This window comes from Carcharodon carcharias, chromosome 32 (assembly GCF_017639515.1).
Source record: "Carcharodon carcharias isolate sCarCar2 chromosome 32, sCarCar2.pri, whole genome shotgun sequence".
Lineage (NCBI taxonomy): Eukaryota > Metazoa > Chordata > Chondrichthyes > Lamniformes > Lamnidae > Carcharodon > Carcharodon carcharias.
The window spans coordinates 9,316,622-9,340,215 of NC_054498.1; the positions used below are offsets into that span (position 1 = coordinate 9,316,622).

Genomic DNA, 23,594 nt, shown 5'->3' on the forward strand with positions numbered 1-23,594 from the left:
GGAAATTGCGAGATTTCCTGCTGCTGATTTCACTGAAACAGGAGTATGGTGGTGGGTTCTAACACTTTTCACACATCATTTCAGGTCATCCTGTTCTCCTGCCTTTGGAAGAGCAGGGATTATTCACAGCTGGCAGGAATATGAAGGTGATTCATCTCTCCACATATTCTGAGCCATGTCTTTTTCACTGAGCCAGTGTATAATCAGATTTAGCCGCATTACTGTTTTCACACACGAGATTAAGCTCTGTGTATGTGTGTGTCACTTCATTGTTCCGATAAAGGGAATACATCCCTCATCACAAAGGCTAATTTATAGATTAACAATGACTATATTTACATGCAGTTGGATAGATATGTAAGTGCATATGTCACACACTGTTAGATCAGGGTTGGAGAATGCCATTGAACCACTTGGCTGCATGAATTTGATCCCAGTTCTGCAGATATTGAAGAACTGGAACAGTGTTGCAAGCCCCACACGCTTGTTCATTTCTCTGCCTTTCAGCTTTGGTGCTTTGATCAATTCCTTGCTGATTTGCTAGTCTGTACTTTTTCCTATTGGTCCAACAGTTGGTAAGTCAAAGGAGACCTAGGACAAACTAGGAAAAATCCTACAGGATTGAACCAAAGAAGTGAATGGCAGACAAACAGAATGCATTTCCTGGAAGATGCGACAACATTTCCTGGAATTCTCTCCCAAAATCTCTCTCGCTGCTCCTTTATGATGTTCCTTAAAGCCTACTTCTTTGACCAAGCTTTTGGTCATCTGCTCTATCACCTGATGTGGCTCCATGTCAAAGTTTGCTTTTGTAATGTCCCTGTGAAGCACCTTGCACTATTACATTACCTTTGGCGGATGGCCGGACCTGAGGTGGCATATTGAGGTTGGCAGCCAAATAAGAGATCGCCTTCTAGGCTGCAATCCAATTAAGAGTGGCGGCCCGCCTCCAGGAGCTGCCAGACCAATGAGAGGGCCGGCAGCTGAGCCAGCAGTGGCCATTGCTGAGGCTGCAGCTGCAGGGTGGTTGGGTGCCCTTCAGGACAGGTAAGCGGGGTTGGGTGATGCTGGGGCCAGGCAGAGTGGCCCTGCTGATCGATGGGGAGGTGGGGAGGTGGGGAGGGGGTCATTTAGCACGAGTGTCACCTTTGCTAACTCTCCCGTTGGGCCCCCTCATTGGTCTGTGAAGAGCCCATTAAGGAGAGCCCCACCTTCCAGAGCTCGCTGCCATGCCACCAGATTTCACCTGGCGGTCTCTCCATGTGGCAGCTGGCTCTCCGGTTGCTGGTAAAGTGCCCACAGAAGCGGGCAGTGGCCCTTAATTGGCTAGTAAAGTAGTTCAATTGGCTACCGGGTGGGCAGCTCATCTGCCAGTCTCCCAGCCCTGGAAAAATCACATGGCAGAGGCAGGAATCCAGGTTCCACCCCTGGCACCTTCCTGTGCCACTTTAACATCCTTCATGTCTCCCAGCTTGTCCCCAAAGTATCTGGAAAATTCCAGCGTACATGCGGTTGATAGTCAATGCCCTCTGAATTTGGTTGGCTATGCCACTCAATTGCAAAGCCAGCGGGGGTGGTGGTGACTCTTAGAAAATAAGGATGAGCAATGAATGCAGCTGTCTCAACATCACCCACATTCTGAGAACAAATTTTTAGAACAAGTTGGATTTATTTCACTCTTTTAAAAAAAAGTCTCACAAATTATTAATCTGCCAAAATCACAGAACCAGCCCCACCTTACTGCTGATACACCACCCTCTGGTTTCTCTGCATGTTATTTATTTTGAAGCTTCTACCTTCTTTAAATTTCAAACCCATTGAAAACTCTGCTGCCCATATCCTAACTCACACCAAGATCCCCGTTCAACTATCACCCCTGGCGCAAACTGACCTGCCTTGGCAGCAAATCTGGCAACAGATTTAAAGGTTTCTTTGAAATCCTTGCTTGACCTCACCCCTTTGTAAGTAGTTGTAGGAGTGACCACCACACAGTCCTTGTGGAGATGAAGTCCAGCCTTCACACTGAGGAAACCCTCCATCGTGTTGTGTGGCACTGCCATTGTGCTAAATGGGGTTTCGAACAGATCTAGCAATTCGACTGGGCCATCAGCAGCAGCAGAATTGTACTCGAACACAATCTGTAACCTTCTGACCCTGCATATCCTCTACCATACCATTACCATAGAGACCATATCATTCCCATATCAACCCTGGTTCAATGAAGCGTGCAGGAAGGCATGCCAGGAGCAGAACCTGGCATACATAAAAATGAGGTGCCAACTTGGTGAGGGTACAACTCAGGACTACTTGCATGCTAAAGACCGAAAGCAGCATGCAATAGGCAGAGCTAAGCGATTCTCTAACCAATGGATCAGGTCTAAGCTCTGCAATCCTGCCACATCCAATCGTGAATGGTGATGGACAATTAATCAACTCAGTAGAGGAGGAGGAGACTCCACAAATATCCCCATCCTCAATGGCAGAGCCCAGTACATCAGTGCAAAAGATAAGGTTGAAACATTTACAACAATCTTCAGCCAGAAGTGCCAAGAGGATGATCCATGTTGGCCTGCTCCTGAGATCCCCAGCATCACAGATGCCAGTCTTCAGTCAATTCGATTCACTCCACGTGATATCAAAAATTAGCTGAAGGCACTGGATACTGGAAAGGCTATGGGCCCTGACAATATTCCAGCAATAGTACTGAAGACTTGTGCTCCAGAACTTGTTGCGCCCCTAGCCAAGCTGTTCCAGTACAGCTACAACACTGGCACCTACCCAGCAATGTGGAAAATTGCCCAGCTATGTCCTGTACACAAAAAGCAGGACAAATCCAACCAAGTCAATTACCGCTATCAGTCTACCCTCCATCATCAGTAAAGTGATGGGAAGTGTCATCAACAGTGCAATCAACCTGCTCACTGATGCCCAGTTTGGGTTCCACCAGGGCCACTCAGCTCCTGACCACATTACAGCCTTGGCACAAACATGGACAAAAGAGCTGAACTCCAGAGGTGAGGTGAGAGTGACTGTCCTTGACATCAAGGCAGCATTTGACTGAGTGTGGCATCAAGGAGCCCTAGCAAAACTGGAGTCAATGGAAATTGGTGGAAAACTCTCTACCGGTTGGAGGCATACCTAGCATAAAGGAAGATGTTTGTGGTTGTTAGAGGTCAATCTTCTTTGTTCCAGGACATCGCTAAGGAGTTGCTCAGGGTAGTGTCCTCGGCCCAACCATCTTCAGCTGCTCCATCAATGACCTTCCTTTCATCATAAGGTCAGAAGTGGGGATGTTCGCTGATGATTGCACATTCACAACTCCTCAGATACTGAACCACTCTGTGTTGATCTGCAGCAAGACCCGGACAATATCCAGGCTTGGGCTGACAAGTAGCAAGTAACATTTGCACCACACTAGTGCCAGGCAATGACCATCTGCAACAAAAGAGAATCTAACCAGGGCCCATTGACATTCAATGGCATTATCATCAGAAATTGAATCAGACCAGCCGTATAAATACTATGGCTACAAGAGCAGGTCAGAGGCTGGGAATTCCACTGAGAGTAACTCAGCTTCCGATTCACCAAAGCCTGTTCACCATCTACCAGGCACAAATCAGGAGTGTGATGGAATCCTTTCCACTTGCCTGGAGGAGTGCAGCTTTAACAACACTCAAGAAGCTTGACATGATCCAGAATAAAGCAGTCTGCTTGACTGACACCTCATCCACCACCTTCTACATTCACTCCATCCACCACCGATGCACAGTGGCAGCAGTGTGTACCATCTACAAGATGCACTGCAGGAACTCACCAAGGTTCCTTCGACAGCACCTTCCAAACCTATGACCACTACCATCTAGAAGGACAAGGGCAGCAGATAGATGGGAGCACCAGCACCTGGAAGTTCATCTCCAAGTTGTGCACCATCCTGACTTGGAAATATATTGCCATTCCTTCACTGTCACTGGGTCAAAATCCTGGAACTCCCTCCCTAACAGCACTGTGGGTGTACCTACACCACACGGACTGCAGTGGCTCAAGAAGACAGCTCACCACCACCTTCTCAAGGGCAATTAGGATGGGCAATAAAGGGCAATGCCCACAGCCCATTTAAAAATAAACCTCCTCCAGCATCCAAAATCCTTGCTCTCCTCCAATTTTGACCTTTTGCACATTCCTAATTCTCATCATTTCAGCTTTGATGACTGTGCCTTCAGCTGCCTGGGCACTAAACTCTGGAATTCCACCATAAACCTCTCTTCCTCTCTACCTCTCTCTCCTCTTTTAAGCTGTTCCTTCAAACTGACCCTGTCCTAAAATCTCCTTATGCGTCTCTGTGTCAAATTTGACCTCATTATGGTTCTGTTAAGTGCCCCGCAGGATGTTTTTCTATGTTAAAAGGAACTTGTTGATGTCTTAATTGTTATTTTGATATCTGGCATGTTAAGAGAAATCATGGATTACATCTTCTGCAAAAGATTGCACCTACTGTTGCCTCGTTTCCAGTAACCTTGCTATATTAGGATCACGGAATTGTGAACTCCACTTTTCCATAGGGAATAATTCCAAGTCATTCATGTTGAAGATTCGGAATGTTTTTCTGATGTTCCTGTTGCCATGGTGTTGGGGGGCTGTTAATAGCTTTTTAACCATGTCAGGAGACTTGAGACAGCAGAAATCCAGTGCACATGAGTGAACTAGTGAATCTCTTAAGAACGGTGATGGACAGGAGGCAACTTGCAGGTTGTGTTGCTATTCACAATTAGTTAAAGCCTCAGGAATTCTACCAATGCAGCTTTAATAGATTCTTTTCTGGAAAAAGTGTCTTATCTATTGAAGCACAAGTGATAAGTTCCATAATTCCAATAATTTGTTTTTATTTATTGTAAAATACAATGTTATTGCTGTCCGCACAACCTTAGACTGATAGATAAAATTTCTTTTAATAAAAGGCATCTTTATCCTGCCTTGTGATAAAAGTCACTTCAGGTTCATTTGGTAAATAACTGGTCAACTCCATCGTTACAGTTTTGTCTTATGAGGATAGGTTGAGTAGGTTGGACCCAAACTCAGGGGAGATTAGCATGAGAGGTGATCTTATTGAAACATATAAGATTCTGAGGGGCTTGGCAGTGTAGATGCTGACAAGATGTTTCCCCTCATGGGGGAATCTGGATCGAGAATCCTGGAACTCCCTTCCTAACTGCACTGTGGGCAACTAGGGATGGGCAATAAATGCTGGCCCAGCCAGCAAAGCCCACATCCCGTGAATGAATCAAAAGAAATAGAGGGCACAGTTTCAGAATAAGGGGTCTCCCATTTGAGATGAGGAGGGATTTCTCCTCTCAAAGGCTCATTAATCTTTGGAATTCTCTTCCCCAGTGAGAAGTGGAGGCTGGGACATTGAATACATTCAAGCTGAATTAGACAGATTTTTGATTGGCAACGAAATCTAGGGTTATGGGGGATAGATGGGAAATTGCAGTGGTCAAATCAGCCATGATCTTATTGAATGGCGGAGCAGGCTTGAAGGGCCGAATGGCCTACTCCTGCTCCTATTTCTAATGTTCCTTTATCACTGCAGCTGTTCTATAGCCTGTTTTTATTTTATTAAGTTAGAGGGTATTAGAAATTAATACATTTTGATTCACGGATGATGTAGTCCTTCGGGACATAACTCATTTATTCATCTCTGAAAATGTCTCCCAATGAGGTTATATATGGGATTTGGCCCTTTTGCTGCTCTGATAGGCTATGTGGAGTAATTTAATTTCCCTGTACTGGTTGCAGAAGGTGATTTCATTCTCTTTTGTGATTTAATTTTTCAACCCTTTTTAAAATCTGTCATTGGGATGTGGCCCTAATGACCTGCTAGGTTTATCCAGACAATAATTGAACCAAAAGCTATAAATATTTTTCTTATTCATTCACGAGATGTGGGCTTCGCTGGCTGGGCCAGCATTTATTGCCCATCCCTAGTTGCCCTTGAGAGAGTGGTGATGAGCTGCCTTCTTGAACTGCTGCAGTCCATGTGGTGTAGGTACACCCACAGTGCTGTTAGGGAGGGAGTTCCAGGATTTTGACCCAGTGACAGTGAAGGAACGGCGATATAGTTCCAAATTAGGATGGTGAGTGGCTTGGAGGGGAACTTCCAGGTGGTGGTGTTCCCATCTATCCACTGCCCTTGTCCTTCTCGATGGTAGTGGTCGTGGGTTTGGAAGGTGCTGTCGAAGAAGCCTTGGTGAATTCCTACAATGCATCTTGTAGATGGTACACACTGCTGCTACTGTGCGTCGGAGTTGGAGGGAGTGAATTTTTGTGAATATGGTGCCAGTCAAATGGGTTGCTTTGTGCTGGACAGTGTTAAGCTTCTTGAGTGTCTTGGGAGCTGCACTCATCCAGGCAAGCGGAGAGTATTCCATCACACTCCTGATTTGTGCCTTGTAGATGGTGGACAGGCTTTGGGGAGGCAGGAGGTGAGTTACTCGTCGCAGGATTCCTAGCCTCTGACCTGCTCTTGTATCCACATATGGCTAGTCCAATTCAGTTTCTGGCCAATGGTAATCCCCAGGATGTTGATAGTGGGAGATTCAGTGATGGTAGTGCTACTTAAATTGCACTTTTACTGTAGTGAAAGGTCCCAAGGCACTCCCTAGGAGCATAGTCTAAATTTGACACTAAGGCACATAAGGAGATATTTGGACAGGTGAACGATAGGCTTTCAGGAGTGTCTTAAAAAAACCAGAGAGAGTTCGAATTACTGAGAGATTTAGAAAGGGAATTCCAGAACTTGGGGCCCAAGAAGCTGAAGGTACAGCCGCCGATGTTGGATGCTCAAGAGGTGAGAATCAGAGGAAGGCAGATACCTCAATGGATTGTGAGGCTGGAGGGGGTTCCAGACATAGGGAGTGGTGAGGCCATGGATTTGAAAACAAGGGTGAGGATTTTGAAATCGTAATGTTGTTAGACCAGGAACCAATGCAGGTCAGCGAGAAAAGCTGGGGGCTAGGTGAACGAGAGTTAGTGCAAGTTAGGGTTTGGGCAGCAGAGTTTTGGATGAGCTCAGAATTATGAAGGGTGAAAGATGGGAGACCAGTTAAGAGATAACCGGAATAGTCAAATCTGGAGGTAAGAAAGGCAGCAGATGAACTGAGGAGGGGCAGAAGCAGGCAATGTAATGAAGGTAAAGAAAAGAGGAATGCACATTTAAATAGCGCTTTTCTCGAGCACCAGATGTCTCAAAGTGCTTTACAGCCAATTAAGTACTTGCTGAAGTGTAGTCACTGTTGTAATGTAGGAACCAATTTGTGCACAGCAAGCTCCCACAAACAACAATGTGATTATATCCAGATAATCCGTTTTTGTGATGTTGTTTGAGGGATAAATCTTGGTCAGGACATCGGGGTTAACTCCCCTGCTTTTCTTTGAAATAGTGCCATGGGATCTTTTTCATTCACCTGAGAAAGCAGATTAACAAATCATCCAAAAGATGGCACTTCTGACTATGCAGCACTCCCTCTGTACTGCACTGAAGTGTCAACCTTGAGCTTGGTGCTCACATCCTAGAGTTGGACTTGTACCTGGAATCTTCTGTCCCAGAGGCTAGAGGTGAGCGGGTGGGTTTGGTGATAGAGAGGAAACATGGGAGCTCACCTCAGAGACTGTACGGTTTCCGGTTCGATTCCTAGTCTATGCTGACCTGGCTGATCTTAGCTAAGGCAGTGGTACTGGCACTGTAGCTGCCTCAGTGCCAGCCCAGGATTAAAAATTTCTACAGCTCATTGCTGTTGCTACACCTCCATTTGAAGCGAAAGTTGGGGTGGGAGAAATGTTGAAAATAATGAATGAACTGTGGTGTACTTGAGAGCTACAAGCTCTCAGTTTGTAGGCAGAGTGCTGGGGAGGGGAGCAGAGGAAGTCATCTCCGACTGTGTTACATTATCACCTCTAGGACCAATCAACTGAGTGTTACACCACAGGGCTCTGTAGTGATCACACATCCCCCGCTCATCCCTTACCCTCTCTCACCTCAGATTTGGAAGCTCATACTAATACATGTTGCTAACCATGCTCGGGGCTGGGGAAAAGAACTCAAACTGAGGCATTATCATCAGAGTGGAATATTTAGATTGCATCTTATGTTGCCTATGAGTATGAGAATGAATCAAAATTAATTTATAATTAATAAATGTTTAACTGATAAAATGTGTTTTTACAACTATCATGTGTGTAGTCGGAATCTTATTAAAGTCTTGTTTGTGGTTACCTGTAATTAGACTTTAATATAAATGTGGAAAACATTTATTTTAAACGGCAATTTCCTTTTCCCTATTTTCTACCTTTCTGAATGCACTTAATCCCATTGGGGTATGGTTCCCACATTCCTGGAACCTGTAATGTTTAGTGGCTGGTGCTAGGCAGTTTAAACACAGCTGAAAGAAAGACTTACATTTCTATAGCGCTGGTCACAACCTCAGGACATCCCAAAGTGCCTTACAGCCAATGAAGTACTCATGTTTAAAGTGTGGTCGCCGCTTCAAACTAGGAAACGCAGAAACCAATTTGAGCACAGCGAGCTCCCACACTAACAGCGAATGGGATGAATTGCCAGCTAATATCAGTTGAGGGAGTTGGCCAGCACACTGGGAGAACTCTCTGTTCTTCCTTTGAAATGATGCCCTAAAGTGTCTTATAGCCAGTGAAGTACTTTTTGAAATGTGCTCACTGTGGTAATATGGGAAAAATGGCAGCCAATTTGTGCACAACAAGCTTCCACAAACAGCAATGTGAAAATGACCCAGATAATCAGTTTTTGTGGTAATGTTGGCTGAGGATTAAATATTGGCCAGGACACCTAGGTCTCCCCCGCTCTTCTTCAAAAATTGTGATGGGATCTTTTATGTTCATCAGATGCCAATATCTTACTAATTACATTAAGGCTTAATGACAATTACATTATGGAACAGGTGGCAGGTATTTGTACACCTACAAATGGGGATAGCTGGGATACTAGGGGGTTGGAGTAGTGTTGACTGTGAACTAAATCAGTAAACTCTCTCCAGCAAAGAAAGCAGCTGTGCCTTAGTTTTAACTTCACCAACTGGCGTCGATCCAGTTAACAACTAAGAGGGCAGATGGGGCCTTAATTGGTTTAATGTCTCATCCAAAAGACAGCACCCCTGATCATGCAGCACTCCTTCAGCACTGCATTGGGAGGGTCAGCCTAGATGTTGTGCTCAAGTCTCTGGGGTGGGTCTTGAATTCACAACCTTCTGACTCTGAGATAAAAGAGTGTTACCCACTGAGACATGACTGATGCTGTGACAGCATCCTATGAGGGAGGGTTGTTGAGCTAAGGACACTGAACTCATTTAAGAAGCATCTCGATTCTGTTACATGGTGTAAAATGGGTCACATGGGCTGATTGAGCGATTATTACTGTTCTTTCCCCTTGAGCCGCTGATAAATAAGGCTTTGATGGCAATCAGTGGGAAAATCACCCTCCTGCATACCCTTAATCTCAGTCTGTCAGCTTCAACCTGTCACCTACAGCATGTAGGGGGCTCTGAGTTGCTAGACATTTCAGATTGTTAGTCACAAGCCATTGCCTTTGACGTGTCCTGAGCTGTTATTAAGACTTACTGCTAGCAGGAGGACAATGCTCCATTGAACAGTCAAGGGGCCAGAAACACAACAGTTATAACAAGGTGTTTAGGGAGCAGCAACAAAGATTTAAAAGGGTCATTTCACATTGATGACAAACAAGATCAGAGAAAGAAACAAAAGAGCCTGGTGCTTTAAAACAATTATAAATAAATTTATCAAACTTTACAAGTAAATATTTTCATTCTTCTGTCAGGAAACTGTCATTATTAACCCACATTTATTATAAATTGCCCGGTCATTAGCAGGCAGTAATCTGAGTGCAAGTCATGTTTAAGTGTCTACACAGATTGTAGTTATACCGCTAGTGTGACGTTTGTGGCATAAACTAGGCTTGGATTCCCTTGAGTATAAAAGATTGAGGGACGTTTAAAATGTTAAATGGGTTCGATGGGGAAATGACTTCTTCTCCTGGGGAAATGGTGAATAAAGGGGATGTAATCTTAAAATTAGAACCAGGAACGAAACCGGGAATCACAAAGAAATCTGGAGAGTTCTTCCCAAAATGCTCTTCCCAGGCCAATTGTAATTTTCAAGATTGAGGTCACTAGGTTTTTGTGAGGTAAGGGAATCAAGGGACATGGAACAAAGGTAAGTGGAATCATGGGTCAAAGGTCCCAGCAAGGTGGTCATGTTAGAGATGTTAACATCTCTGGGAGCTCCACACTCTATATACGGAGCCTCACACTTGATATACAAAGTGCCATGCTCAATATACAGAGTTCCGCACTTGCTATACAGAATTTGATGCTTCATATACAGAGTTTCACACTCGATATACAAAGTTCCACTCTTGATATACAAAATTCTATGCTCATATATAGAGCTTCACACCTGATGTACAAAATTCCACTCTCGATATACAGAATTCCACATTCAGTATACAGAATTTCGATCCCTTCCCCCCACCCCACCCCCACTAGGACCATCTGTCACTTGCTTGTCCTACTTTCTACCCTCAATGTCACCATTAACACATATCACCACTGTCAACACCCCTTTGTCTTTTTGTCTAGGACATCTTTGGCAATCTCTTCTTTGCCTCCACCTATCACTGGCCCCCTATCCAGCTCTACCTGTCCCACCCCACCTCAACCAGCTTAAATTTAACCTCATTTCTAGTTTTCCTCAGTTCTGATGAAGAGTCATACGGACTCGAAACGTTAACTGTGTTCCTCTCCGCAGATGCTGTCAGACCTGCTGAGCTTTTCCAGCTGTTTTTGTTTTTGATACAGAATTCTATGCTTCACATACGGAGTTTCACACTCCATGTACTAAGCTCCACACTCGAAATACAGAGTTCCACGCTCAATATACGAAGTTCCACACTCAATACAGAGAGTCTGACGCTCGATATGCAGAGGTCCAAATATGACCAAGATTTTCATGTCAGATCCACAAAGCTCCATGTATGACTGCGAGTTCCCCTTATGACTGAAGGCTTCATGCATGATTTAGGGGGCTGGGGATTACTTTGCTGAAAGTCTGGCTTTGCCTTTTTGTCTGGTTTATTGATCGGAAGAATCAGAATGTCTTGCAGGAGAGTTTCATATCCCTCCATTTTTGAGCGTCATTATTCCAGAATCCTGTTATCTTCTTTCGTTGGTCCTCGGGCCTTCTGAAAATGGCTTTTCATGCAGCATTCAAAAGAATGAGCAGAGTATTTCAGCTCAACGCTCTAAAGGCAATTTAACGTCCATTTGCAAAGAGCGCTGATGAAAGGACGAGTTAGCGATTGATCTGCTGCTCTCAATAGAAACCATTCAATGTATTTGTTTCAAGATTGTTTTTCAGAAATCAAAAAGGCTCTGAACGCTGAGCAAAATCAATAGTGTCTGCAGATAATGTTGTGACGATTCAAGTTGGGGCATCACGCCACTTAGAAATAAGGTTACCGTCAATGAAAGATTGACTCTAACTTGGTTCTGTATCAGTCTCATAACACATAATTGTCAAAACTGTCTTCTTCATCTTTTCTGTGTGTGTTGGTTATAAGGATTCTCTATGAAATGGGTTGCTGCAGCCTCAATGGCCAAATCTATTGGCCAAGGCATCAAATTGCTTCTAATTTGGTGCTAAATTGGCAGTCTTGCTCAGGCCATGTTGGTGTCACCATATCGCAGCCTTCCACTTGTTACCCTTTCCAGACAACCGTCATGTGGGTTCAAGTCCCACTCCAGAGGCTTGGGCACAAAATTCAGCCCAGTGCTCCCAGCACAGTACTGAGGGGAGTGCAGTACTGTCGGGGGTGCTGCCTTTCGGATGAGATTATAAACCGAGGTCCCTCGCCTGCTGGGTGGGAGTAAAAGATCCCATGGCACTGTTTGAAGAGGAGCAGGGATATTTTTCCCAATAATTATCTCTCAGATGACACTACTAAAAAACAGATTATCTGTTCATTGTCACATTGAAGTTTGTGAGAGCTTGCTGTGTGCAAATTGGCTGCTGCAGTTTCTACATTACAGCACTTCAAACAGTACTCATTGGCTGTAAAGTGCTTTGAGATGTCCTGATGTTGTGATAGGTGCTATAGAAATAAATCTTACTTTTCCTTCAATGTTGCTAAGACAGACACAGGTTGGCTGTAATGCTAACATTAAGGTGTGAGTACACCGTGGGCTGCTGCAATCATAAATACCTCTGAGCCAACATATTGGTTGAATGTAATGAGACAGCACAAGGAAAAGGTGATTTTTGACTAATTGTTGCACCCCGACATAGTAAAACTCCCCCACTTCAAGCTTCAATACATGCAAAAGAAGTACTTCATTCCTGACAGTTGCTTAATTGGGAAGGCTTTTGTTGAATATTTGATGCACCAGTTCCCGGGAGACAATGAAGGGGGATGGGGTGTTTGCTGTGCTATTGATTTCAATTCCAAGGATGCAGATGGATATTTCTGAGGATTAATGATTTTGTGCAAACAGAAGAGAGTGAGGTTGTTTGCCAAGCACTGCCACCATGGGAAGCGGCCGTTCACACACCTCAGAGCATGGATTGCTATCATTAATGGTAGCCCTGCAATGCGCACATTGCAGTATAACTCTGGAGCCAGCAGGTCATAGCCTGAACTGGGAAGGGATTGTTACCAGACCTTCCCTGAGTGAATCACACAGACTATGGCCTCCAGCTTCCATCCCTGGGGACAAGGGTGTCCCTCCTGGCTGCCACCCTCTCCAGGAGGACCGCGATGCACTCATCCGAAAACAGGGGTGGGGTGGTGATGGGGTGGGGTGGGGGGGGTGATTGCCCACCTGACCTGCCCTCCCACCTGGTGACTGCAGCCGCACTGGAAGCCATAATTTCCTGTTGACAACACCGAAGATGTCTTCTTCACTGGCAGCTTTCCGGGGGCTGCCTGGGCTATTTTTAAACTGGCCACTGGGTCTCCATTGGACCCGACAGCCAACAGGACCCCCTGTCCCCGCTAGGCCCTTCCCGACCAGCGAGGAGCCTTAATTGGCCCGCCAGTGTGAAATCGCGATGGGGTGGGGTCCATTTCCCAGCTGCTCCTGGGTCCGCTGACCAGGCTTGCCTACCGAACTCAGTAACCTGCCCCTGAGCTGCATATCCATGTTATAACTTCACTTTAAATTGTTTAATTTGCCCTGGTAACTTGCACTTATAAAGTGCCTTTCATAACCTCAGGACGTCCCGAAGTGCTTTACAGCCAATCAAGCTCTTCTGAAGTGTAATCACTATTGTAATGCAGGAAAAGTGGCAGCCAATTTGCTCACAGTAAGCTCCCACAAACAGCAATGTGATAATGACCAGATCAAGTGTTTTTAGTGATATTCGCTGTGGGATAAAATGTTGATCAGGGGCACCGGGGGAGAACTCCCCTGCTCTTCTTTGCAATAGTGCCATGGGATCTTTTGTGTCCATCTGAGAGAGCAAATGGTTTAAGATCTTGCCCAAAAGACGGCTCCTCTGACAACGCAGCACTCCCTCAGTGTTGCATTGGGAGTGTCAGCCTTGTTTTTGTGTTCAAGTCTCTGGAGTGACAGCTGAACCTATGACCTTCTGACTCAGAGGTGAGAGTGCTACCCACTGACAGTGTGACACAAGATGACAGAGAGAGAGAGAGAGAGAAAGAGAGAGAGAGAGAGAGAGAGAGAGAGACAGACGTCATTCTGTCAGCCTAGCTTGGGTTCAAGCACAGGTACCAAAGGTAAAGGATTAGAGAGCTGATACACCATTGACCCAGCTCTGCTTCCTTTGCTCTTATTTTTAATACTATCGGGCATCTTTAATGGATCTAAAAGACATTACTTTATTGATCAGGCTTTTGTGCTGCTGATTAGATCTCAGCTCATGGTGCTGTCCTGCATGAAGATGTCGAATGAAGACAGTTAATAAATCTACACAAGGCAGAATTGGCTGATGGACACACTTATGTCTTTTGGATACTGTGATCTCCCCAGTGAGCTACAATAATCCACCTGAGAGGTTCAGGTGATGTTAAACTGCAAGAACATGCCATCTGAATTCTAAGATTGGATGACACCCTTAAATTCAATAAAACTATCAACCTCTTTATGCAATATGTGTGTGCCAATCTTCTTTGGAAATGCTTTACTCTCTTCTCTTTCTTTTGCAACCTTATTAAACTCAAGGTTGGCATTTTTTATTCATTCCTGGGATATGGGAGTCGCTGGCAAGGCCAGTGTTTGTTGCCCATCCCTAATTGCCCTTGAGAAGGTGGTGGTGAGCTGCCTTCTTGACCCGCTGCAGACCATGTGGTGTAGGTACACCCACAGTGCTGTTAAGGAGGGAGTTCCAGGATTTTGACCCAACGACAATGAAGGAACAGTGATATAGTTCCAAGTCAGGATGGTGTGAGTGGCTTGGAGGGGAACTTCCAGGTGGTGATGTCTCTATGCATCTTCTGCCCTTGTCTGGTTTGAAAGGTGTGATTGTAAGAGACTAGGTGAAATGCTCCAGTGCATCTTGTGGATGGACATCACCTACCCAGGATGTATCGAATTGCCTCTTCAATCTTGGAGTTATCCTGCATTGTGGGCATTAGCCAATCGCCTCAGCTCTCCAATAATGTTTGCGCTTGTGGAGAAGGGGCTATAAATGTAAGATAGTCACTGAAAAATCAAAGAGGGCATTCAGGAGAAACATCTGAATTTGATCAGAATGTGGAACTCACTACTAGATGAAAAAGCAAACAGTATAGATGCCTTGAAGGGGAAGCTCGAAAAGTATGTGAGGGAGAATCAAATAGAAAGATATGTTGATGGGATGTAAGGTGGGAAGGGACTCAGGTGGAGCTTAAGCACCAGCGTGGACCAATTGAGCTGAATGGTCTGTTTTTGTGCTGTGGACTCAATGTATTTCCATGTGACAATACCATAAAGCTATGTAGAAAGTGAGTTTTAATTTGATTCTCCATGGCTTATTAATGTGGACATCAAACTTATTGGGGTGGGGCCCATATATGTTAATACTGCCTAAGTTTGGTATGAGGTAAGGTGTGTCTTGGGAATGATCCAACTAGGGTATGATGTTTTCACAGTGGAATAGCTGACTACCTCCCTCTGTCTAGGCTTGTGCATAAGTAAGGCCAGTAGAGTAAGAGATGGGAGATGGCAGTACTCCAGCAAGTGTCAACCCCATCAAGAGAGGAAAAGGGAACATGGGAAACACATGGACTGCTTGGCATGTAGCGAGACTGGACGTGTGTCCACCACTGCCTAGCTTCTTGCTGCTCCTTGTAAATGTGGCTTAAAGCCCTGGGGAGGGTGGAGAGATTTATCAGAATGATACCAGGGAGGAATGACTTCAGTTACATGGACGGACTGGAGAAGCTGGGAATGTGCCCCTTAGAGTAGAGAAGGTTAAGGCAAGATTTAATAGAGGCGTTCAAAATTATAGACAGGATTTTTTGGGTGACAGGCTTTCTCTACACGATGAAATCAGCAGGGAAACCTCGCCAACATCAGCTGCCCTTTAGTTATTTAACGTTTGGTGGGACGTTAATAGGTTAAGGGCGAGATTCCTGCCCCTCCCAACACCCGGAGAGGAAGTCCCGCCTGAGAGAGCTGCCGGCCAATTGGATGGCTGGCAGCCCTGTAGTTCCAGCAGCGCCATGTTCGAGTGGTGGTCACTGCTGGGACTACAGCCAGTCCCCAAAGAAGAGGAGTTAATGGAGGCTGGACTGAAGGTGAGTCCAGGGTATTGATGGGGCCTGGCTCGCAGGCCCAGCGAGGGGAGTAAGGGGGCTGAGAGGGACTGGGTTTGAGAGGCCATGGGGGGAGGGTTAAAGGGGGTATGGCCTCATAGGGGGGGAGGCACAAGGGACCCCTAAAGGAGGTACCTGCCCCCTTGCCCAACATTAGCCAACGTAGCTAAAGGTGCCGGGCTACCCATTTGACATGGGCCTCCCCCTGTCTTAGTATGAGGCATTTAGATGGCCATTGATTGGCCGCTTGAGGGCCTGTATAGGCCCAAGGATGGGCCAATGCCTCCTCCTAAAAATGGGAGACAGGTAGGTGCTGGGCAGGCCACACACTGAATCTTATGAGCCCTCCCATAAAATTCCACCCTTTGAGGGGATTCAATAGAGTAAATAAGGAAAAACTGTTTCTACTGGTGGGAGGGGGGAGGGAGGGGGGCAGTAACCAGAGGACACAGATTTAACATAATTAGCCAGTAAAGAATCAGAGAGGTGGTAGGGAGACATTTTATTAGGCAGTGAGTTGGTACGATCTAGAATGCACTGCCGGAAAGGGTAGTGGATATGGATTCAATTGTAATTTTCAAAAGGGAATTGGATGTAAAAGTTTATGAGGAAAGAACAGGAACTGCGTGGATCACTCTTTTGTACACACAAAATGGGCTGAATATGGCCAGGAAGATGTGAACAGCCTCTGAGCTAAGGCTTGCGTGTGGGTGAGGGACAAGGGAGTGGGAAGAGAGCCTGAGGTCCCCAATGGGCAAAGAGTCCTTTGCGCTCGTCTCAGAGAAACATGATTTCAAACTGTTGCTGTGCTGAAGAAGAACTTAATCTGGAAAACAGGATTTATCGCGGAATGTCAAAAGCCACTCATGTTATTTGTATTGTTGGGAGTTTTGTTTTGTCTGGGTAGAGACTTGTGGAATCATTGCCCACATATCCCTGTTCACATGTAATTTTCACCAAACTTATTGTGCAGTAATGTGTGTTGCAGTCATTAACCTGCCTTGTGATCTCAGTGTTGGCGACAATGTCAGGTCAATTAAACACAGCAGTGTTGTTGTGGTTTCTCAGCTGATCGTCCTGCACCATCAGCCCCTCCCCCAATCCCGCTGTGAGTCCGGACATGCTCAAGGCTGCAGGATAAAACCCAGTTTAGTTTTTTTTCAGAAGGGATTCTGCGGAGCTTTAGGGTGAGTGAATCCCACAATTTTATCCGCTCTTTTCTCAAAACCGACATTCACTGACCTTGGCCACACTCGGAGGAATTTGCCAGTCTCCACCAGTGGATTAATATAAGACAGTCTTTGGATGGAAAAGAGTAAATTATTTTCTGGTGACTTTACCTCGGTAATTGAAACACAAAGTGGAATCAGGGGCCTCCTCCCTCTGTCAGACTAACTGCCTAAATTCAGTTTGCATGTAATTTTTATTCACTCATGGGATGTGGGCTTTGCTGGCTGGGCCAGCATTTATTGCCCATCCCTAATTGCCCTTGTGAAGGTGATGGTGAGCTGCCTTCTTGAACTGCTGCTGTCCATGTGGTGTAGGTACACCCACAGTGCTGTTAGGGAGGGAGCTTCAGGATTTTGACCCACCGACAGTGAAGGAATGGCGATATATTTCCAAGTCAGGATGGTGAGTGGCTTGGAGGGGAACTTCCAGGTGGTGGTGTTCACATGTGTCTGCTGCCCTTGTCCTTCTAGACGGTAGTGGTCACGGGTTTGGAAGCTGCTGTCGAAGGAGCCTTGGTGAATTACTGCATCTTGTAGGTGGTACACACTGTAGCCATGGTGCAGTGGTGAGGGAGGTAGTGCATGTTTAAGGTGGGGATGGGGTTATACTACATTCTTCACAATGATGTAAAGTGGAAATCATTCTGCTTTAACATAGCAACAAATTACATCTACCTGGCATCTTTAACATACTGAGATGTTCCAAGGTACTTGACAGAAACATTAATCAGACAAACGATATTTATGTCAAACCAAAGAGAGAAGATATTAGCATAGAACAAGAGCTTAGTCAAAGAGCTAGCTTTGAATGAACATCTTACAGGAGGAGAGAGAGAGATAGAGAGGTGGAGTGGCTTGAGGAGGGAATTCTAAAGCTTAAAGCTTAGGCAGCTGATGTGGGGTCAAGGAAGTTGGGAAGATTCTAAGTTCAAGGCCCAATCCAGAGACTTGAGAAAAAAGCATCGGCTGACACTGCAAAGCAATGTTGAGGGAGTGCGGCACTGTCAGAGTTGCTGCCTTTCGGATGAGACGTTAAACCATGGCCCCGTCTGCTCTTTTGGGAGGAAGTAACTGATCCCACGACACTCTTGTGAGGAAGAATCCTCCCTGGTGCTGTGGCCAGATATTTAACCCCCAACCAACATCAGTAAAGCAGATTACCTGGCCGCTACCTCATTGCTTTTAGCGGGAGCTTGCTGTGCAGAATTTGGCTTCCGTGTTTCCGACATTACAACAATGGCTGCAGCCTGAAAGTACTTCATTGGCTGTGAAATGCTTTGGGCATCCTGAAGCGGGCGAAAAGCTGAAGTGCAAGTATTTCTTTTCAGTTTTTGTTAGCAGCGTGTGTCGTTTTGAATGTTCCTTCACACTTGATAAAATTATGGCGAATGTTAATTCACAAACCTAAACAACAGTGAGGATGAGTTTGAATGGTTGTTAAATGTTAAAGGGCTTCTTTTAAGCAGCTCGATTCTCTCTGACCTCAGGGGCTGAAGAATAGCAGCTGCCATTTTGTGATTCCAATTACTGTAATTTTCTGTTTGCCTTTCTCTCCCTGTTACTGTCATTGCAGTGGTGATAGTATTTGTCAAGGTAAATTGGATTGATTTGGTTAAAGTCATGAAACAAATAGGCTGCAAATGCAGTCAATTGACAAAATATTAAGACAGCACGATTTGGAATGGCTCTGTGATTTGTGATCCATCTAATGTCTCTTAAAGGAGATGTGACAGTATTCAAACAAGATGCAAGTACAATTACTGCTCCGAGGAAGGAATATGCAGAGGCAGATTTTCCTATTTTCTCAGCTGGGAGGAGACAATGTCCTTACTGGAGTAAATCCATATTCATTTGTTTAAGGGTCCTTTACATGTTTGTGTGATCCTCCGAATCCCAGTTTGCTGTACCCCACCTACACCTAGGAAAATCTACCCATCATCTATTTTCTTAAGAAGAATCACCAATTTGCTTTGGCAGGTTTTTTTCCCCTCTCTCTCTTTCTCCCGAAGGTGCAGAATCCTCGTTGCAAATGTTCCAAGGACGTTGTTCATGCTCCCGTCTCTTGCCTAAGTGGCCATTTCTCACTGGTGAGCGTTGACAGTGAGGGACAGCAGGCTGGTTGACTGCAGAGGGCTTCACTGCTGAGCCCAAGTCTATTCTCACCTAACATATATATACAAACACAGACAAACATGGGCTTAGATAAACATATGCACACGCACAAACAAACAGGGACATGGACACAGGCACACACATACATCCGCATGCACTCACACACTGACACACACAGAGTCACACGCACACACGTACACAGGCAAATACATGCAGAGAGAAAGACACACACACACGCACATGCATTTATACACACACAAACACGCAGTCACCCTTAGACACACACACACACACACGCACACACATATGCACAGATACATATACACACTTGCAGAAACATTCACACTCATGTAGAGTCACCCCTACACAGACATACACACACATATGCAGAGGCACACACACATAGAGTCACCCTTAAACACACACATGCACGCACATGCTGAGATACATATATACACTTGCAGAAACATTCACAGACATGCAGAGTCAGCCCTACACACACACATATGCAGACACGCACACACGCACACACATACATACACGCACACAAACACAGTCACCCTTACACACATACGTGCAGAGATGCACATACACACTTGGAGAAAAGTATACACACTTACGTGCGTGTACACACACACAAATTATGTGGGGTAGTACAATTGCAAGTGTGATTTAGACATTTGTAGCACTGGTGTATACTTGGTTAATCAATGCTGTGTTTAATAGGGCTGTACACGTTGGACGGATGTTTCCTCAGCCTTTGCGTTCATGTGGAGATTAAGGCAGGTCTGAGCACACGTTGAAGAGGCAGCACAGTCAGAGTGAAAATGGAATCTCCCTAAGACACCAGTTTGGATTTGCTCCATCTGTTGATGGTGTTCAGTCAGCCTCGAGCAATCAGCAGATAGACAGCACCATCTGACTAGCTAATTTGCCACAGCGCACTTCAATCTTTGTTTCATTAACACTCGGACAGATTGTATTTTCACACAGGCGTCCTTGGAGAGATGATTTCCTCCCATAGAGAGTTAAGAGCCCTGTGTGTACAATGTGCCAAGTGTTGCGATAGATGTGTGTACTAATGATTACTAATAATGAGGGAGAGAATAGTGATGCTCAGAACACACTAGTATTTGATGATGAAGTTTTGCACTCATTAGTAAAGTAGGAGTGAAGGTCCTGCTGGAGAACTAAGGACAATATTTCATGGGGATGATGATTACGAGTACCAAAAAATAATTGCTGAGGTTCAGCAAAAAATATAAACAGAAATTGGAAGATCCACAAAAACTTGCAACTAATTAGCACCTTTAAGAAAGCAAATGTTCTTCATAGAAGTATTACCAAACAAAACCTGAAAGTGAGTCACAAAGAGATGACCAAAAATCTTAGCTAAGATGATATGGAGCATCTTAAAGGAGGAGAGAGAGAGAGAGATAGAGAGGTTAAGGGAAAGAATTCCGGTGATTATGGTCTAAAAGCATGGCTGCCAATGGTGGAGCGATGGAAATTGGAGATACAAAAGAGGCAAGGATTGGAAGAGCACAAGGATCTTGGAGGGTTGGTGCAGGCTGGAGGACATGCAAACATATGAATTAGGAGCAGGAGTAGGCCACTCACACCATGAGCCTGCACTGCCATTCAATAATATCATGGTAGATCTGATTGTAACCTCAACTCCACATTCCAACCTACCCCGATAACCTTTCAACCCCTTGCTTATCAAGAATTTGTCTTAAAAATATTCAAAGACTCTGCTTCCACTGCCTTTTTAGGAAGAGAGTTCCGAAGACTCACTACCCTCTGAGAGAAAACAATTTCTCCTCATCTCTGTCTTAAATGGGGGGGCCCCTGATTCAAAACAGTGACCCCCTAGTTCTAGATTCTCCCACAAGAGGAAAGATCCGGTCTGCACTCACCCTGTTAAGAAGGTTACAGAGGTAGGGAGGGGTGAGGCCAGAAATACATTGCGAACCCATTAGGCTTCCCTGGGGCCTTACATCAAAGACACAGAAAGACCATCAGGTACATCAGACTTGCCCAATGCAGATACACCATTTATGAAGCTTTTATGTGGTTTTGGGGATGGTATTGTTGAACCATTTTAAAGATAAATCATGGAAACAACAATTTTATGGCTGTCAAGCTGTTAATTAGCTCAGGGCGAGACTGCTGCCCCATTGGGGAGGAAGCCCCGCCTCCGAGAGCTGCTAGCCAATCAAATAGCTGCCAGCTCCCTTGTCCCAGCAGCGCCACCAGGAGCAGTGGCCACTGCTGGAAATATAGGCGGTCGCCACTGAAGAGACATCGACCAGGAATTTCCATGTCCGCCGGCGTCGGGCGTGTTTGGTGGCGAGAAAGCCAAAAATTGGTTTCATAAGCCGATTTGTGAAACCAGCTTGCGATCGGTCCACTTGGCCTGTCAATGGCAGTTGGTGTCAGGAACCTCATTATAATGCATCACCATAAGGCCATTGGCGGACTCATCCCCCCCCCAGCTGGATCGTCTGCCCATGGCAGCATGAAAACATGCCGACGTGTTTCACAACAGCATATATAAGGCCTGCACTTGGCGAGCTGCACTTCACACGGGATTTCAAGATTTACGTACCTACCTTGCTTCAGGCAGCACTCGCAGTCATCAGCGCCAGGCTTCACAGGCAGCGCCACATCACTTTTAGGAGAGCTCACGGGCAGGTCTCTACCTACCAGATCAGCCGTAAGGCAGGGGGAGGCTTTACAATGGCCGCAGGGCAAGATCTTGCCTGGGGATGGGGGAGAAGTGGCCTCAGGCAAGGGAAGAGGCTGCAGGGCGAGGGCTGTACAGGGGAAGGGGGGTATCTCAGGATGTGTGTGGGGGGAACATGGTGATCTGTGCAAGTTGCCTCAAGATGGTGAGGGCTGAGGAGGCAGTCTCCAGAGGAGATGAGGCCAGATGGAGAAGTGAGGGTTTTTGTTTGAGAGAGTGAGTGGTGATGTCCCTTGAGCTGGCAGTGTGTGAGATGCCAGTGAGTGTGTGATGGGCTTGTGAGTGTGTGAGTTTAGAGTGATGAGATGGTTGCCTTACCCTGGTGGCACAGATGAGATCATGCGTCCCCTTTCTGCATTGAATGGCCAACCTCTTCTGTGCAGCATTGGCACTGATCACCACTGCCATCACCTACCAAGAGTGGTAACGCAGCTGTCCCTCCTGCTACCAGAGCAGGGGTAGAGGACATCACAGTGGGGCCTCCACAGCGTCCAAACGGCACTCGAGGGCTGCAGTCTTCTTGCCTTTTGGGGCCATGTCTTGTTTGCTGCAGCCCTGGGCTGGAAGCACTGAGTGCGGCTGCACTTTAAATGTGGTGCCTGGTGTGATGAAGCGGCGAGGGGACGGTGTGGCTGGCGAATCAGAGCCCGCCCACCATGGAAATGGCCTGTTTCCCGGGAATGCATAAGCAATGTGGCGGGTGTGGGACGATACAGCGTGAGAACCCACCATTGCAGCCAGCGGGATCCCACCCCCTTCCGGACAGTGGAAATCTGGGGCGATTCCGGCCACCGTGATAAAATAAGTTTGGGGTTGTGCCAAGGCCAGGCTGGCAGTCAGGGCAGTGGTTGCTGGTGGTGGGGTGGGAGGAATAGGGGCAGGGTGGCAATTATCTTGAGGGGGGTTCTCCTTTGACCACAGAGTGCCCATTCAGGAGCCACCCCTCCCAACCCATAACAAGGCACAGCAAGGAGGGCCCCCCCCAAATTAATTCCCAAATCCCCACCTCTGTTCACCCCCACCGCTGCCCTGACAATGGGTAAAACCCCAACAGCAACGGGAGGAAGCCCTTAATTTGCTTTTAATTGGTCACTTAAGGAGATGGTGGTATTGTCACTTGGCTGGTAATCCAGAGACCCAGCAGATGGTGGAATTCAACTTCCCCCCGTTGCTGGTGGGTAGGTAGTGGGCAAGGTGCCACTGATGTGGTGTCCAATTTTATGCATATCCCCTCCCCATACCAACCTGCCCCCCAAAAGAATCCTGTCCATTGTTCAAATTTTAGTATCCAGACATAGGATGAGTAGCTTACACTATTGTGGCTGAAAGTTCCCCTTAGCTCCATTCACACTCAAGGTGTGAATACAGTCAGTCAGTTGACTGAGCTGCTGTTTCTCTCTTCCCTTTGTTCCCTTTCCGATCAACCATAAGGGCCAGCACTGATCATTGTTGGGCACTGTTTTAAAATTAGGGGTCGCCCTTTTAGGACAGAGATGAGGAGAAATTTGTGCGACTTTGGACCTCTGCCTCAGAAGGTGGTGGAGGCGGAGTCATTGAATATTTTTAAGGCAGAGGTAGATAGATTCTTGATAGACAAGGGAACCAAATGTTATCAGGGTTAGGTGGGAATGTGGAAATCGAAACACAA

The 23,594-nt window shown here is 46.0% G+C and overlaps 1 protein-coding gene across 1 annotated transcript in view; it reads left to right on the forward strand.

The window, feature by feature from the left end:
* The window catches only part of ccdc33 (coiled-coil domain containing 33), a 312,770-nt gene that overhangs the window by 37,003 nt on the left and 252,173 nt on the right, over positions 1–23,594 (forward strand). The gene's annotated exons all lie outside the window — the stretch shown is intronic.